The 16,572-nt window shown below is 50.2% G+C and overlaps 1 protein-coding gene across 14 annotated transcripts in view; it reads left to right on the top strand.

Moving 5' to 3' along the window:
* The window catches only part of LOC101022794 (janus kinase and microtubule-interacting protein 1), a 303,218-nt gene that overhangs the window by 69,500 nt on the left and 217,146 nt on the right, over positions 1 to 16,572 (top strand). The window lies entirely within an intron of this gene.

Raw genomic sequence — 16,572 nt, 5'->3', positions numbered from 1 at the left:
ATCTTTTCTTTACTTCTCTGCAGTTCGCATATGATATGCTAAGTGTAGGGTTTTGTTGTTGTTGTTGTTGTTGTTTGTGCAGTTATCCTTCTTGCTATTTTCTGAGCTTCCTGTATCTGTGGTTTGGTGTCTGACATTAATTTTGTGAAATTCTCAGATACCATTGCTTCAAATATTTGTTAAATTTCTTCCTCTCTTCTCGTCCTGTTATTCTTTTTTTTTTTTTTTTTTTTAAATGTGTTTATACCTTTTGTAGTTGTATAGTCTTGGGATATTCCTTTTTTTTTTTTGGAGACAAGGTCTTACTCTGTCATCCAGGCTGTAGTGCAGTGGTGCAATCACGGCTTACTGTAGCCTTAATCTCCTGAGCCCAGGTGATCCTCCCACTTCAGCTGAGGTCGGAAGTGTGTATCACCACACATGGCTAAGTTTTGTATTTTTTGTAGAGACAGGGTTTCGCCATGTTTCCCAGGCTGGTCTCGAACTCCTGGGCTCAAGCAATCTGCCTTCCTCAGCCTCCCAAAGTGCTGGGATCATAGGTGTGAACCACCACGCCTGGCTGTCCTGGGATATTCTGTTTTATTTATTTATTTTTAGTCCTTTTGTTGTTGCTTTCCAGTTAGGAAATATTCTATTGACGTATGTTGAAGCCCACTGACTCTTCCTTCAGCTGTGTTCAGTCTACTAATGAGCCCATGAAAGGCATTCTTCATTTCTGTTACAGTGCTTTTTATTTCTAGCTTTTCTTTTTCATCCTTTTTTTTAGAAGTTTCGTCTCTGCTTACATTGCCCATCTGGTTTTGCATGTTGTCTGCTTTTTCCATTAGAATCCTTGGCATATTAATCATAGTTCTCTTAAAGTTCCAGTCTGATCATTCCAGCATCTCTGCCATGTCTGGTTCCAATGTTTGGGCTCTCTTTTTTGCCTTTTAGTATGCCTTGGAATGTTTTCTTTTGAGAGCCAGACATGATGCATTTGGTAAAAGGAACCTAAACTGGTTCCTGTGGAGGTTTTTGCTGTGGTGTGTTGTGATTCTGTGTGTCTGCCTGTCTGCCTCTCCAAATGTTAGGGCAGTAAGTTGCCCTATGACCTCAGTTGTCTGATGGATCCAAGAAAAGTTCTTGATTTGCATTTTGTTTAACTTGCCTTGTTTAGATGGGAGTCATGCTTCTAAGTTCCTTATGTGACAGACCAGAAACTAAAAGTTTGACTCAATTCTCATTGCGTCCTCCCTCCCTCCCTCCTTCTTCCGCTGCCTCCCTTCCTCTTGTATAGAATCCTCCACTTCATTGGGTAGGACTTTGCCAAAGTGGCCTGGGGCAGGTCAGCGCACAGTATTGCCCTAACTGGAAGTTTCTCTGATCTTTTTGGGGTTGGCGTGATGAACTTGGACCTGGGCTCTGTGGGTCTCTGACCATGAGGCCAGAGGTGTTCCAGAGTCTTCCCAATTTAGAGAGACGTCTCCTCCTGAGCTTGGCTTCTTTGGGACATATCAAGATGGACTCTTAGGACCAGGAGAAGGAGACTGTTGAGGGCAGGGTCGTCACGGTGTTCAGCTGTTGCTGTGTCTCCTGCAGTCCTCCACAGCAGAGGCGAAGGTGCTGATTCTTTGACTGGTGGACAGTGACAGGTGATGGTGGCAGTTGAGGCTGCCAGAAACAGGAAGGGTGTTTTGACCTCAGAATACTTTTCTAGGGACAGGAGTGGTGCTCCAAGGAGAAAGCTCATTGTAACCTCTTTGGTCATATTTACAATGCAGAGGAATGGCTTCCTCCTGGTCTGTGTAGGGAAATATTGAGAACAGCAGCTGAGTGGGGGTCTGGATGAAGGAGCTTTCAGCAGGAACGGCCATCAGCATCATGAGGGCAGGGCATGGTGGGTCCTGCTCAGTATCCTGGTCCCTGTACCAGCATGGCACCTGGCTTTCAGGAGATGTGGCACAAATTTGTGCTGAACAAATAATGGGGTGATATGTTTAACCAGTCGACTTCAATCTGATCTCAAACCTTATAGATTATAGAGATCAAACACTCATGGCTTTGTTTATCCAGGAGCAAGGCCAAGGACCCTTGATGGTCAGTACCTTACCATTTAGCCAAGGGCCATATTTAAATATCGAGGGGTCCTGGCTGGCATGGGGTGGGGCCACGCCCAGCATCTGACCACACGTGTGCCAGCTCTTGTCCAGTTGTTCTTGACTCTGAGGAGGGGGACTGTTTTTATCAAGGAATCAGGAAACACGTGTCCCTTGATGGCTGGATGGCGTGTGTCCTCCTACCTGAACTCTGTAGATGTGAAGACACCCTACAGGGCAAGAGTGAAAACGGGATATGTGATGTCTTCATCATCCAGCAGGCATCCAAAGAGGGCTCCCAGGGGTACTGACACCTGCTCAGGGCAGGCACTTTGCCTGGTACTGGAGACTCAACTAAACCTGATGGTGTGGAAGGAGCTCTGAAGGTTGCATGTGGACCCGATGCCCGGGTGAGATGGCCAGGGGCCAGGCAAGGCACCCCCTGGGTGTGGGGGTTCTGGGCAGTGGGCCTCCACAGGCAGGTTCCTGTTACTGCTGATTTATCTCTCTGCAGGGGTGGGGAGTGGCTGATGCTTGCTATAGGGGGTGCCTTCTGGTGGCCCTGGGTGGGTGGCTAGGAGGAGGAGGGGCAGGGAGACCCTGAAGGCCTGTGAGGTCAGCCAGTTGCAGGTGGCAAGGCTGGGGGCACCAGAAGGACTCCAGAGAAGACTTGGCAGGTGGAGCATGGGACTCGGGCAGTGCACGTGGGGAGCGAGCCCCGGAGGGAATGGACGGAGGAGGCACGTGGCTCCCGTGTTTGCTCACCCGGGCTGGGGCTTTGTCAGGCAGACAATGGATCCATTCATTTTTTTTTCCACTTGAAGAAGCACATTGAAGACCAGCTGGGTCTCCTGTTGTGGGGACAAATTTCCCAGGCCACGGGCTTGGACCTTGTGCCAATAAAGACTCCCCTTCCCTCCCTCCCTGCTCCTGGTCCCCTCTGAGCTCATTCACTGCTCGCAGCCCCCGGGCCCCAGCTACGGAAGCAGGTGGCCTTCTGTCCACTCGTTTGGAGAACACACCTGCAGGGACACTTCCCTTGCCCTGACTCCATGGACAGCCACCACCTGTGGGGCTCTGACAGTCCAGGAGCCTGAATGCAGTGAGAGATCCTCCTTTCACAGATGGGGAAACTGAGGCCCAGACAACTCAGAGCACTGACCCTAGACCCTGAGTGACCCACCTGGGAGGTGAATCCATGTCTGTCTGGCTCTAAAGCCCTTTTCGAACCCCATGACTGTGGCCAGTTGCTGTCTCGGGCCCCAGCGTCTTCACCCGCAGGTGGAGGTGGTGGTAGTCCTGGCATCACAGCCTTTACAGGGCATTGTTGTGCGGGTCAAATGAGATTGTCCTGCGAAAGGCGCCTGATAAATAGCAGGTGTTACCCAGAGACGGGGGCGGTGGGATGGGAACTTTCCCATCTCTAAAAGGCTCCTGTGTGCAGGAGGGAGGGTGGAAGCAGTCTGGGGGCTTCTGAGTGCCCGGAGGAGCTAAATAGAAGGGTGCCGGGTTTTGTTTGCTTCTTTTTGGTTCAAAATGAGAAGTGCTTTCCGAAGTGAGGGCTACCAAGGGTGAGCCTGAGGCAGGGCTCTTGTCAATGGAAGGACTTTCAGAGAGGCTGGAGGACCGCGTGTCGGAGAGAGGGGATCAAGGAGGGAATCCCACAGGAGTGAAGGGGGGACGTGACCTGTGGGGCCTTCCCAGGTGTGCACTGGCCTTGTCTTCCTTCGCACTGTTTCTCTTCACACGGTGCAGGGCCACAGTTCTGGGCCACCTCCCAGCCTGCCAAGTCCTGTCGCCGCTGTTGCCCCGTTTGGGCTTCACCAACGTGCCAGTGAGGTCACCGTTGCTAAGGTCACCCACCAAGCCATTGGCCAGGGAGCCTGAGGCTGACAACCAGTCCTCCCCTGCTGGGCCCAGCCTTTGCCGGCCACCCTGGCCCCTTCTTGCTGCCTCAGGCACAGGCTTCCCCCAGTCTCTCCCATCTCCTCTGCTTCCCGTCTTTCCTTCCAGAATGGCCGGCTTTCCAGCAAACCCCACGGTGTGTTTTCAGTGTGTGGGGTGTGCCGTGCCTTTGGCTCTGAGCCTCAGTTTTCTCATCTCTAAACTGGGGTAACAGCCTACACTCTGCCTGCGCCTGGGTTTGCTGTGGCTCAGATGGGTCAGGTGGGCAGGGTGGGCAGTGCATGGTAAGGTGGACTGGGCTCGCTGGCCAGGTGACGTGCCAGGCTCTGAAGCCCCCCAGCCCAGTTTTCCCTCAGAAGAAAGAGAATGACATCCCTTGGCTGGGGATTGCCAGGGAGCCTGCCCTGCTCAGAACCACCAACTCTGCGCTGCTGGGTGTGGTATAGGGGGTGTGTCTTCTGTATGTGGTGTGGCATATGTAGTATGGGTTTCTGTATGATGTGTGTGATGTCTGTGTATGGTGTGGTGTGTGTGTTGTGCGGGGTGTGTGTTTCTGTATGATGTGTATATTCGTGTGTGGTGTGTATCTGTGGTGTGTGTGTGTATGGCATATGTGGCATGGATTTCTGTATGATGTGTGTGATGTCTGTGTATGGTGTGGTGTGTGTGTTGTATGTGGTGTATATTTCTGTATGATGTGTATATTTCTGTGTGGTGTGTATCTGTGGTGTGTGTGTGGCGTATGTGGTATGGGTTTCTGTATGATGCATGTGTAATATCTGTGTGTGATGCAGTGTGTTGCATGGAGTATGTTTCTGTATGGTGTGTGGGTGTGTTTCTATATGGTATGTGTGTGTTTCTACATGGTGTGTGTGTTTCTGTATGGTGTGTGTGTGTGTTTCTGCATGGTGTGTGTGTGTGTTTCTGTATAGTGTGTGTGTGGTGTGTGTGTGTTTCTGTATGGTATGTGTGTGTTTCTACATGGTGTGTGTGTTTCTGTATGGTATGTGTGTGTTTCTACATGGTGTGTGTGTTTCTGTATGGTACATGCATGTGTGTGTGTGTAACATGCACAGAATCACCCCCTCCCGGGCACATGAGGGACTCTTAGGTGTTTGTTGGGTGCAGAATGAACAACCTGACCCAAAACAGGAAGTCCGGACAGTGTGGGTCACTGTGGCCACAGATGGAGCTGGGAGAGTGGCATCGAGTGGCCTCCATCCCAGCTTACTGGGACCGTGTGGCCCTGCCTGTGGGGAGGGGCTTGAGGGTCTTGGCCCCTGGGATGGGAGGGTCCTAGGCGAGGGGTCAGCCAGTCCGGGTGGGGTGCTCCGGCTGCTGGAGTGCTGATGACATAATTGCCCAGGGAAGTGGGAGCTGAGGACACCTCAGCGAGCTGGGGCTGGGGACTGTGGTGCCTATGTGGGGTGGTGCCCGCCCTATGGCCTTTGACCATAGCCTGGCTGACCACTGGTGGGGAAGAGGCAGGTTCTCCTCTCCTACTCCGTCTGTGACCCAGGCCAGCCCCGACCTGTTAGGCCTCAGTTTTCCCATCTGTAAAATGGGTCTGTCTCCTGTGGCAATCTCAACCCAGCTGGCCTCATAGTCCTGGAGATAGATGGTCACGTGGTGGTGGCCTAGAGTCAGGCTTGGGCCTCAGGGATGCCCGACCTTGCTTGCAGGGCAGAAGAGGTTTGCCCGAAAGAAGTGTGGCCCAAGTCAAATACTGGGGACAGTTAGGAGGTGATCCCAGGTGGCCTGTGAGCTAGGGAGGGGCACATGCAGAGGCCTTCAGGGGACAGCAGGCATGACCCAGGCTGGAGCAAGGAGCAGGGTGCAGTGCAGAGGCCTGGCTGCTGTAGCCATGGACACTTTTTCCCCTACAGGGCATCAGCAGGGAACGGTGGGGAGGGTCACTCCCCATGGCCCTGGAGCTTGGATGGATTGGCATGTAGGCCTAGACCAGGGGAGGCCACTGTGTCACACGAATGCAGACAGGCAAGGATGAGGGCTGGCTGGGGCAGTGGCAGTAGGGGATGCCTCTGAAAACTGGTGATAGGGGACAGCTCTTGGCTGGATGTTGAGGGTTGGGGAAGGCTGAGGCCCATTTGCAGATTAAGCTGCCACACTTAAGCGTGGAACTGGGTCCAGGTCACTAAGTGCTCCTGAATGTGCTGGTACAGGTGGCTGCTCTGTCGTCAGCAGAGCAACATTTCTATGTTGATGAGACCCGCCAGCTGTGACCTCCTGGCATCAGTGATGGGACACAGGGCTTGGGAGCCCTGGCCGCACGTGGCCCTCTCTGGGATTAGCAATCGTCGCCAACGCTCGTCCCATGTGGTGCCGTCTGCACAGCCCACCCCCATTATGTATGGAAAGTCCTGCGTGGAGAGAACACAGCCGGGCCAGGGCCATGAAGGGGATAGTGGCAGAGCTGAGGCAAGTGACTAAGCCTCCTGCTCCTCGTTCCGGGTTCTCTCTATGGCACTTCACCTCCAAGCCCAGAGTATGTGTTAGGAAACCTGACTTGGTTGACATTATTGACTACGCCTTATGGAAGGTTCACTTAAAACGCCCTCTAACTATTTTGCATCAGTATAAAAAGAGACAGCAAGCACCTTGTTAATTTCCTGTAATTGGAAAATGAGATCTCCTAAGAAAGTATCTCCTAGACTTCCCAGGCCTTTTCTTTCTTGTGTGTTTTAGAGACAGGGTCTCACTGCTCTGTCACCCAGGCTGGAGTGCAGTGGCGCCACCATAGCTCACTGCAGTTTTGAACTCCTGGGCTCAGGTGCTCCTCCCACCTCAGTCTCCTGGGTAGCTAGGACTACAGGCTCGCACCACCACATCCAGCTAACTTTTACATTTTTTTTATAGAGACAGGGTCTTCCTCTGTTGCCCAAACTGGTCTCGAACTCCTGGGCTCAACCATCCTCCTGTCTTGGGCTCTCAGAGTGCTGGGATTACAGGCGTGAGCCACCATGCCTAGCTTGAGGCTTCTTTTTAAGTATTAAAAGACTTTTTATTTGAATATCCTCTCTCTCTTTTGGGGTGGTGGCATGGTGGAAAATCTTTGATTCTAGAAAATCTTTGCTGTCTTTCATTTTCCTGCCTGTGTCTTCACCTTTTGCACAATGTGGTCTGTCAGTTCCCTGTGTCTCTCAGGCCCTGGGCTGGAAGAACAGACAGCTCAGCTGCTAGGATTTTGTGAAAATCCTGAGAACCAAGCTGTGTGCCTGGGATGGGGGCACACCTACCGTATGGTGTGCCATGACTCTGGGTGAGGGGTTTGGGCTCCCCGGAAGCCATGCCTCCTCTGCCAGTGGCAACAGCTCTGTTCCATAGGACTGTACAGCCTCAAGATAGGTGTGCATTTTTGGGGTGATGTTGAAAACTAGTAGAATTGGCAGAAAATAGAAAAACTAACAAGAGCCTTTTGCATTTCCTAAATTATTAGAATGTTAACAAGTGACATCTTTCATTTAAAAGGTTTTGTAGTTTGCAATTAAATCATTGTCATTGTTAACTGTTACCGAGTCCTTGTTACGGTCTGGTCCCTGTTCCGAAAAACCTTAAAAGTATGAAATCATTTCATGCCCAAAACAACCTTAGGAGGAAGGAATTATTACTAGCCTCATTTTCTGATCAAGAAACTGAGGCACAGAGAGGTGAAGTCTCCTGTCTGAGGTCACACAGCTGGTAAGTAGTAGAGCTAAGAATCCACCCAGTCACTCTGGCTCTGGAGCCCGTGCTCTCACCCTCCACATCCCCCTCCCTGACCTCCACATCACATGGGCTGGGCGCTGTCCTCCCAGCTTTGCAGCTGACGAAACGGCAGTTCAGGGATATGAACTGACGTCTCCCGCATCATAGAGCCGGCACTTGCTTGTGTGGGACTTGAATTCAGGTCAGCAGCTGCTCCCTCTAACCTCTATTTATATCACATTATGTTATTTTTCTTCATAAGGCCTCTGCCATGCCTTGAATCTCAGCACAGTCTTTTAAAGACAAGAATCTTTTGTGATTTCATGCTAAATATGCAATGCAGAGTCTTTGTAGGTCCTTTAGAAAATGTATCCAGGCAAAAATCAAATCCAAACAGAAGGAAAAACCCAACTACCCTTACCTCTTTCAAAGATGATGTCCACTCTCAATAGATTGTAAATATTTGTCTGTGCTATTTTATTATTATGATTATTATTTGAGATGGGGTCTCACTCTGTCACCCAGGCTGGAGTGCAGTGGTTAGATCTCAGCTCACTGCAACCTCTGCCTCCTAGGTACTAGCAATTCTCCTGCCTCAGCCTTCCGAATAGTTGGGATTACAGGCTAATTTTTGTACTTTCAGTAGAGATGGGGTTTCACTATCTTGACTGAGCTGGTCTTGAACTTCTGACATCAAGAAATCTGCCTGCCTCGGCCTCCCAAAGTGCTAAGGTTACAGGCATGAGCCACTGCATCTGGCCCTGTCTATGCTATTTTAAATGCCTACACTTAAACATAAGCCTGCCTACAAATGCACATATATACAGTGTCTATTATATGCAGTATATATGTGCATTATATATATGTATACACTGTAGTATGCTGTATGTACGATTGTATAAGTTGCTTTTTCCATTTAATAGGTGGCAAACATCAGAGTTGGCAGGGCGATGGCCACAGATCAAATCTGGTCCACAGATGGCTTTTGTTTGGGCTGAATGATATTTATACAAATCTATGTGAATTCATTTCTAACATATACAAATTGGGAAATTTCACATAAAAATCAATGTCAGCTTTCTCTGGAAAATTCAGATCTGGCTCCTCTTTTTAATGCTCTTGGGCATCGCTGGAGCTGCGTTGCGATTACTGGAGTAGATGGTGTGTGCCAAGGGCTCACTCCGGTGACTTCCCGCACGGGGAGCTGTGTGCTCCCTGCTAGGTCCGGGGGCAGGCCGCCTGTCTGTGATGGCGTACCCTCCTCCACTGCATACCCATCCCTGGGTTTACTGGTGCAGTTTTGTAGTACAAGGAATTCCCTATGGCGGTGCATTCAGGTTGCTTCCAACTTTTGCTCTCCTGATGCCTGGCACAGTTCTTCGGAAGGTGAGAGGGAAGTTGAAGGCAAGAGAGTATTAACCTCCAAATAGTCAGGTTGTTCCGGGCCTGAACACGGAGGACCATTTTATGCCCTTGCTCCTTATGCAGCCCACTATTGATAGAGTCATAGGAAAAATCCTGGGTCAAGCTATGGACATTGTTGGCAAATCTGGCAGTGCACGCCAATGAGAATGATGATGATGATGATAATGATGATGATGATGACGATGACAATGAAGCAGCTGCCTTTTTTTTTTTTTTTTTGAGACAAGCTCTCTCTCTGTTATCCAGGCTAGAGTGCAGTGGTGTGATCTTGGCTCACCGCAACTGCTGCCTCCCGGATTCAAGCGATTCTCCTGCCTCAGCCGCCTGAGTAGCTGGGATTACAAGTGTGCACCACCATGCCTGGCTAATTTTTGTATTTTTAGAAGACATGGGGTTTCGCCATGTTGGCCAGGCTGGTCTTGAATTCCTGATCTCAGGTGATGCACCTGCCTTGGCCTCCCAAAGTGCTGGGATTACAGGCGTGAGCCACTGCAGCTGGCCTGCTGCCATTTTTTGAGCATTGCTTTGTGCCGGTAAGTGTGCCAAGAAATGCCCAAACCTGAAGGCACTTAGCCTCCAGCAGCGCTGTGGAGTGGGGACTCCGACAGCCTCTGAGTCCCGACTTGGCCCATAAAGGATTCATGGAAGGAGCTGAAGCTGGCCTGGGTTGTGAGCTTCACTCTGGTATTTCAGTACTGCTCAAAAGAGAACCTAGTACCATCTCTTTCTTTATTTTGTTGATTGCATAAATAGCATGCCCACCATCACAGGATTTAAAGCGAAATCGTGGGATGTGAACTGATGAGAAGCACACTCGCCATCTCTCCAGGTGCTGCCCAGCAGGGCTCACACGCCACTGTTGTCCGTGGGCCTCCCTCCCTGTCTCTTCCTTGGCTGTTTCTGAGTTATCTAGTGTGCTTTTGCTCATTTGGCTATCAACAACTTTTGGATCCTGAGGTTATTTCCAGTTTTCCATTGCCATCAACAATAGACACATGAAAAAATGCTCATCATCACTGGCCATCAGAGAAATGCAAATCAAAACCACAATGAGATACCATCTCACCAGTTAGAGGCGATCATTAAAGGTCAGGAAACAACGAGTGCTGGAGGCTGTGGAGAAATGGAACACTTTTACACTGTTGGTGGGATTGTAAATAGTTCAACCATTATGGGAAAACAGTATGCGATTCCTCAAAGATCTAGAACTAGTGTACCATAGCCCAACCATCCCATTACTGGGTATATGCCAAAGGATTGCCTCATCATGCTGCTATAAAGACACATGCACCGCGATATGTTTATAAGTGGCACTATTCACAATAACAAGAACTGGAATCGGCAAATGTCCATCGGTGACAGACTGGATTAAATGTGGCACATATACACCATGGAATACTATGCAGCCATAAAAAAGGATGAGTTTGTGTCCTTTGTGAGGACATGGATGCAGCTGGAAACCATCATTCTTAGCAAACTATCACGAGAACAGAAAACCAAACACATGTTCTCACTCATGGGTGGGAACTAAACAATGAGATCTTGGATTAGGAAGAGACATCATACTGGGGCCTATCATGGGGAGGGGGAGGGAGGAATTGCATTGAGTTATACCTGATGTAAATGACGAGTTGATGGGTGCAATGAGTTGATGGGTGCAACACAACAACATAGCACAAATATATACATATGTAGCAAACCTGCGTTATGCACGCATGTACCCTAGGAGCAAAGGAGTATAAAAAAAAAAATTCAAATTATGCTACTCATAACATCTTTTAGGCGAATTGCTCTTTCCTTTCAGGAATTACTTCCTTAGAATAAATTTCCAGGAAGCATATTACTGTGCCTGGGGTAGGAATATGGTTGTAGCTTTTTAAGTCAGCACAATCAATTTGGATTTAGATATTTAAACCAAAGTCACATACTTACTCAGAGAGAGATTTTTTTTCATAAGGGCTCATTAAGTAATGAATGTTTGTTTAAAAAAAAAAAAGGTGTGGCTAGATTCTTTAGGATAAACTGTTTTCTGTCCACGGAAAGGATTCGACTCTGCCAACCTACCTCATTCATATTTTCTCCAGGGAGACCCCTGGGATCTCCATGTAATTTTTGGTGAAGTGTGCAGGAAGTGTTACAAAGAAGACCTCTTGGTGATGGGCTGGAATTTCTGCTTATCAGATATTTGGATTTGAGGTGTCTTGAAGGAGCTCATTTTCTTTTTGTGCCTGTGTTTTGTGAATCCTGTTATAAAAATATCAGGCCATGTGGGGCTGGAGGCAGGAAACCTGAGTTGGAAATACCATGGCAGCTACCAGGTCATCCAACAATCTTGGGCAACTCGCTTCTGCTTTCTGAGCCTTACTTTTTTCATCCACACCTTGGGGGCAAAGGTCCCTTCTAATCTCACCTTGTAGGTTGTGAATTGTGACTGTAGAGGGATGTGAGCGGCCCTGTTCAGCGGGGAGACATTGTGGTTTCTTGGTGATATTACACACAGTGAGGAGAGGGGCGAGGCAAGGCTCATTCAGACTTGTGTTCTGAGGACCTGGTTACCTTCAGGCATTAAACAAAGTGCTGAGCGTGTCCCAGGACTGGTTTGTTGTTGGTGTTGTTTGTTTGTTTTTGAGACGGAGTTTCGCTCTTGTTGCCCAGGCTGAAGTGCAATGTGATCTCAGCTCACCGCAACCTCCACCTCCTGTGCTCAAGCGATTCTCCTGGCTCAGCCTCCCAAGTAGCTGGGATTACAGGCATGCGCCACCACACTTGTCTAATTTGTATATTTAGTAGAGAGGCGGTTTCTCCATGTTGGGTCAGGCTAGTCTCGGACTCCCGACCTCAGGTGATCCACCCACCTCCGCCTCCCAAAGTGCTGGGATTACAGGCATGAGCCACTGCGTCCGGCCTCAGGAGCGGTTCTTTCCTGCTTGCCTGGTATATTAATTTCCTGTGGCCTCTATAAAGAATGACCACAAACTGGGTGGTAAACAGAAATTTACTCTCACAGTTCTAGAGGTCAGAAGTCCCAAGTCACGGTGCTGGCAGGGTCACATTCCCTTAAAAAAAGCTATCAGTCCTTCCCTCCTCCAGCTTTGGGTGGCTGTCAGCTGTCCTGGCTTCCCTGGTGTGGCCGCAGTGCTCTGGTCTCTTCCCTGGCTTCGCGTGGTCTTCTCTTCTGTGTGTCTTCTCCGCGCATCTCCTATAAAGACTCCTGTCAATGGATTTAGACTTCATCCTACTCCAGGAGGATTTCGTCTTGAGATCTTTCACTTCGTTACATCTTCAAAGGCACTTTTTCCTAACAAGGGCACATCTGCAGGTTCTGGGGAGCAGGATGTGATATCTTTTTGGGGGCCACGATTCAGCCCACCTCAGCCCTCATCAGCCAGAAGCTGGCCCATGCTGGCCAACCAGAGCTCTGCCCTTGCCTCCTGTGGCCTCAGTCCAGGGTCCCAGCCCTTCTGCTTGCCTCTACAATGTTGTCACCACAAAGCTGTGCTTTAATGAAGGGAGGAAATTTTGCAGCAGGCCTGAGAAGGCCAGACAAGGCCCTGCACCCAGTGCATGGGCAGATGTTGTTGGTGGGCATTGTGGAAGGCTGTGGGGTCAGAGCAAGAGCCTGGCATATAGGTCAAGGTTGGCGAATATCCACCTCCTGCAAACCAGTCCCGCTGGTTCCAGAACTGAAATATCTCTGCAGCCCACCCATCTCTGACACCACATGCCCCTTGTCCCAGCCTCCATGTCATTCGTCTGTGTCTCAGCAGCCCGGGTGATCTTTAAACAGCAGGATGATAGTCGCAAGAGCCTCTGCAGTGCTTCCTGTGTGACAGACAGGGACCCATTTTACCCTCGCCACCACCACTGGGGTACAGCTATTACCATCTGCACTTCAGCGAAATGGAAATTCGAGTCACACCCTGCTAATGGCTTCCCAGCATGCTCAGGGTAGGGCTTGAACTCTGTCCAGGGCCAGCTTCACGGGCACACGACCTGTGCTGTCCTGCAGGGCCTGCACTCAGAGGGCCTGGCTCTTGGCTTAATGCTCTGCTGTTGCCATCATGCAAGTCTTAATAATTTTGAACAAGGAGCCTCACATTTTCATTTTGCACTGGGCTGCAAATACATAGCTGGTCTTGACTCTGTGCTTGGTGTAGAGCCCCCACGTGGTCTGGCTGTTTGCCCTCCCCACCGCCTGCCCGTGACAGGTGATATTTGATAGCTGTGTATCACAGTGCCCTGTAGACTTTTTCTTTCCAGCACCTACCACAAGCCATCATTATTTGATGTATTCATTTCCATAGTGGTCTCCCTGACTAGACAGTTCTGTGATGGCCGGGACCTTGTCTGGTCCTCCTGCATGCCTGGTATTTTAATTTCCTGTGGGCAATTAAAGGGCACCCATGCTGTCGAGGCACAAATGGCATGGAGGCTGGGACAAGGGGGCACGTGATGTCAGAGTTGGGTGGGCTGCAGAGATATTTCAGTTCTGGAGCCAACAGGACTGGTTCACAGGAGGTGGATATTTACCAACCTTGGCCTATATGCCAGGCAAGGCCCAGGATCAGCAGCGGGGCTCCCCGTGCCTTCAGGAAGGAGCATGCTCTGAGGACTCCGCCTCCTGTGTGTCCTGAGCAGTCACCCTCCAGCCTGCGGCGCTGAGCCACTGCTGTGCTCCTTCCTCCACAGTGGGTTGTGCCATCTTCTGCTTGGTGGGCAGTGGGCTCAGAATGAGAAGTCCTGGGTGCAGCAGACACCAAGCTCAGCTCAGGCAGGAGAGTTCCCTGCTGTTGCTCCTGCCGACGAGACCTTTGTGCAGCCCGCAGCTGGAGGAGCTGATTATAGTGATGCTGCGTGGCGCTGTGAGCGTCAGGACCATCAACAGTGTGTCCGTGGCACAGAGGCCGGCTGCTGGGGCCCACCCTGAGCTCTGGGGTTGACTTGGCCCAGAACTTTGGACATCCTTCCCTCCTGCACTCCATTCATCTCCACACTCACTGTGGCCCAGCCTGGCAGTATCTGGAACGGGGTGTTGAGAGTACCAGGCTTGGCATCAGCCCATGGAGATTTATTCATCCTGGAATTGGATCAAGCTTGGACTTTGGGCTGGGCACGGTGTGGGGCGCACAAAGGTGGGAGCTAAGGTTCTGACCCAGAGGAGCTGACAGTTGGCGCATGCTCAGGGTAGGGCTTCAACAACTTTTGGGTCCTGGACAGGGCAGCCCTCTCCCCCACCAGCGGCCCAAAGAGTTGGCGGACCTGCAGCTGCCCCATCCTGCCTGCGAGGCTGGCGGGCCGCTCCTGTGGATGTAGTCCATTTTGTTTCTCCTCTTCTTTCTTCAGGGGTCCTTCTTGGCTAATTGCAGATATTTTTCTTGCCTTTCTTAAAAAACAAAACAAAACAAAAAAAACTGCACTGTTTCTTCTTAAAAGCAGTCATTGAAGTAGAAAATTGCACTTACCTAGAAGAGTCTAAAGAAGAGAATAGATATCACCTGTAACTGCATCCCCGAGATGGTCCCTGTCAGTATCCTGGGCGTGTGGCTGCCATGTCCTTTCCACCGTGTCCCCAGGGTGCAGGGCTGGCACCTCGCAGTTTCTCAACACGTATTTATGACTGAGTGAAAATAATGAGCAAATATATATATATATCTACGTATATATATAGCAGAAAATCGAGACTATAAATTGTATTTTTTTAATTTTTATGTATTTATTTATTTATTTTGAGATGGAGTCTCCCAGGCTGCAGTGCAATGGCACGATCTCGGCTCACTGCAACTTCCGCCTCCCAGGTTCAAGCAATTCTCCTGTCTCAGCCTCCCGAGTAACTGGAATTACAGGTGTGCACCATCACGCCCTGCTAATTTTTTGTATTTTTAGTAGAGAGGCGGTTTCATCATGTTGGCCAGGCCGGTCTCAAACTCCTGACCTCAGGTGGTCTACCCACCTCAGCCTCCCAAAGTGCTGGGATTACAGGCGTGAGCCACTGCACCTGGCCTATTTTTTTTATTTCACCTTTTTCACTCTGTGGCGCTGACCTTTTCCCCATGTGGAGTTTTCTGTCGGGGCGTAGACGTCATTGACATCATCTATCCCTTCTGGCTGAGCACTGTGTTGTTGGGATGGACATCCAAGTGTTTCTATCAGAGACTTATCTCTGGTGTTTCCTTAAAGCACTTTCCTAGAAGTGGCCACACAAAGGAATAAAAAGGAGCAAGCTTCCTTTTTTGGTGTTGCATTTTGTGTGTCTTCCTGCCCATCAGGGTATGGGGAGGTGCACTTCAGATCCGAAGGCTGATTTCTGAGAACTGCTGTGGTTATAAAAGCGGCAGGTCAGCGGAGGCGAGGAATGAATTATGTATCAAGCTCTAAGTCAGATCAAGGCAAATGGAGTTCATACTTCTCTGAAGACAGAATGTACCTTTCTGGAATCGATCAGCGGAGATGTTGATTAGCCCAGAATAATCCTTCATGGTGTTTTCAGAAACACTACTCTCTCTTGTTCAGGAGAAAGGCACCTGGCCTCCATCACTGCCTCCCAGATTTTGTAGATTGGAGGGATGTCCCAGGGCCTCAGGGCTAGCAGGTCCTGCCTGACTTCAGTTCAAGGCCACTGAGCATCTGCAACTCGCCGGATGCACTGGTGTTGCGGGGACCCCACCCCAGAACATTCCTGGGCACCCCTGTCCTATACTTCCTGCATCTCCCACCCACAGGCTGAGGTCACATGGACTCCAGGAGGCCGAATCCAATGGCCAGCTTCGGGTTCTCACCTTGACCTCTTCGGGGCTGCCCGCTGTTGGCACCTTCCTTCTTCTAGACACGCGATCTTCTGCAGCCTCCCTTGTGCCTTCTCTCCTTCCGTCCTGTTCATGGCCTGCCTTGCCACTTTTGTCTCATCTGCCCAACCTCCCAAGTTAGCATTCCTCCACACCGGAGTGTTCCCTCCTTGCTCTGCATTCACTCCCTACGTGATCTAATCCCAACACCCCACTCACTGGCTGTGTGGACTTAGCTAGCTGACTTCACCTCTCTGTGCTTTCATTTCCTCATCTCTAAAATGGGCCTAGTAAAGTCCTCTCTCACCAGGTGTTCCAAGGATGATAGGACAGGATTCCCAGCTCCTGCCACAGGCCCTGGTACATGATGGGCACCTCATGACTCTCCTGTTGTCACTCACTCATTCGTTCACGCACTTGGCGGATCCTGATGGAATGCATCTTACGTGCTGCCCTCTGTTCTAGGCATGGAGGACACAGCGGGGGCAGAGCAGGCCCAGGCCTTGCTTACTGGGAATCCATCCTCATGTAGGGGATGTAGATGAGAACTAAGTCAATTACAGTTTGTCAGATGGAAAATGAGACGGAGATGTGGCGAAGGGAAGGGAGAGCAGAGGCGGGCTTTCCGAGGCAGCTCGGGGCGGTGGTTAGGCTCAGTCCTGGCTCATCCACTTCCAGCT

The sequence above is a fragment of the Papio anubis genome, chromosome 3, assembly GCF_008728515.1.
Source record: "Papio anubis isolate 15944 chromosome 3, Panubis1.0, whole genome shotgun sequence".
NCBI classification, from domain to species: Eukaryota; Metazoa; Chordata; class Mammalia; order Primates; family Cercopithecidae; genus Papio; species Papio anubis.
The sequence above is the reverse complement of the archived record's forward strand: the minus strand, read 5'-3'. Positions and strand labels throughout refer to the sequence as shown.